General features: G+C 34.2%; 1 protein-coding gene across 4 annotated transcripts in view; it reads left to right on the top strand.

The window, feature by feature from the left end:
- LOC107701250 (vitamin D3 receptor A-like) overlaps positions 1–1952 on the top strand; it is a 64686-nt gene that overhangs the window by 26009 nt on the left and 36725 nt on the right. The window lies entirely within an intron of this gene.

Here is a 1952-nt window from a genome sequence, read left to right on the forward strand (position 1 = left end):
CTCCATTTCACTTATTTGTTCGGCCAGCTGTTGCATGTGTTCATGTTTCATGTGTTGTTCTGTGCTATTTTAATTTGCTGGTGTACGGTGTGTTCCTGGGTTAAAGTTAACGTGACGTCCATCACAGCCGCTCTCCACCGAACACATGCTGCTGCTTTGATTTTGGCCTGCGGTGTTTGTGAAAGCTTGTCTGTTGTTTTCTGTAATCAGGTTTGGTAGCGTGCCGAACATCTGTGCCGCTTGTAACTGTGTTTGTGCAGAAGCTTGTCCTTGACTTGTTCACCATTTGATATCTGAAGCTGGATTTGAATTAGCATACTTGCATACTGCTCCTGTTATTTCTGCTAAATAGTGTGCTATTCTGAGATTTTCTCCCTCGCAGGCCACGCCTCTCAATTAGAAGCCCCGCCCCCAACCACAAGCCCCGCCCCTCATACGTTACATCATCGGCTTAATTCAGAGTAGAGTACTAGAATTTAATCTAAATAAGTAAATAAAAAGTATTTTAAATGTAATCAAATAAAAATAATTTTTATTTAAATTTAAATAATTAATTAGATTAAAAAAAGACTTTACAATAGAAAATTTAATGTGTAAATTAAGCCTTGTGTAAATGTAAAAATTATTAATTGATAATAATAATCTATAATATTGTGTGGAAGTGTACAAATAATTATTAAGTGAAAAAGAATATGAAATTTAGCACAAAAAGAAAACAGGAGTGTCACCCAAATCAAAGAAATAAACAAAACAAAAACAATCCTTATAACTAACCTCTAAACTGACAAAAAGAAATATGAAAATAAAATTGAAATCTTCGGCGTATACGACACCCTAATTAAACTCCTTTAAACTAAAAATAAAAGTACAAGGATGGCGAAACACTCATCTAACAAAGCACAAACTAATCTAACTTCAAAAACAAAACAAACAGCAACGTAACAACAAATGAATAAAAAAATGAAATTATTTAGTTATACTGTTTTTAATGTAACTAGACAATGGTTTCATTCAGAGGTGTGTTTAACTGATTTATTTATAAATGTATCACCTGAATATATTTAGAATTTTAGTCTAGTGTAGATTTATAATGTCTTTTATAACTTTTTGTTAATTGTATGCCTTGTGTAGTTTATTCTGAGATCACCATGAAAATAGCTTTGATGCTGGCATGGTGTTAAAAAGTGAATGAATGGATAGATAGATAGATAGAAATAGTCAGATGATAGACAGACAGATAGATAGACAGACAGACAGACAGACAGACAGACAGAGAGAGAGAGAGAGAGAGACACAGACAGACCGAGAGACAGATAGACAGATAGAAATTGATAGAGAGATAGATAGAAATAGTCAGATGATAGATAGATAGAAATTGACAGACAGACAGATAGATAGATAGATAGACAGAGAGATAGACAGAGAGATAGATAGGTAGGTAGGTAGGTAGACAGACAGATAGATAGACAGAGGTAGATAGATAGATAGATAGATAGATAGATAGATAGAGAGATAGATAGATAGACAGACAGAGAGATAGATAGATAGATAGATAGATAGATAGACAGATAGATAGATAGATAGTAGGGCTGCACGATTAATCGCATGCGATATTTAACGCGCATCTTGTCAGAAAGCCGGTTCTGTAATCAGCGGTAAATCTCCATCACCTGTGGGCTTTCACATTGAGCAGCATTAACTACACAGAGCTGTTGTTCACTGACGAGTTGCGCAAAACCACGTACATATTCGCGCGATTTTTTGCGCAACAGACAGACAGACAGACAGATAGATAGACAGAGAGAGATAGATAGACAGATAGATAGAGAGATAGATAGTCATTTTTATAGGATTTAAACAAGTCTGTATAGTTTTTGTGATTATTTTAGTTTGAGTTATTTTAGCACATCAAGTCAAACTAAATTAAAATGAGAAATAAGAACTAAAACATA

The sequence above is a fragment of the Sinocyclocheilus anshuiensis genome, unplaced genomic scaffold (assembly GCF_001515605.1).
Source record: "Sinocyclocheilus anshuiensis isolate Anshui unplaced genomic scaffold, SAMN03320099.WGS_v1.1 scaffold1514, whole genome shotgun sequence".
Taxonomy (NCBI): Eukaryota; Metazoa; Chordata; class Actinopteri; order Cypriniformes; family Cyprinidae; genus Sinocyclocheilus; species Sinocyclocheilus anshuiensis.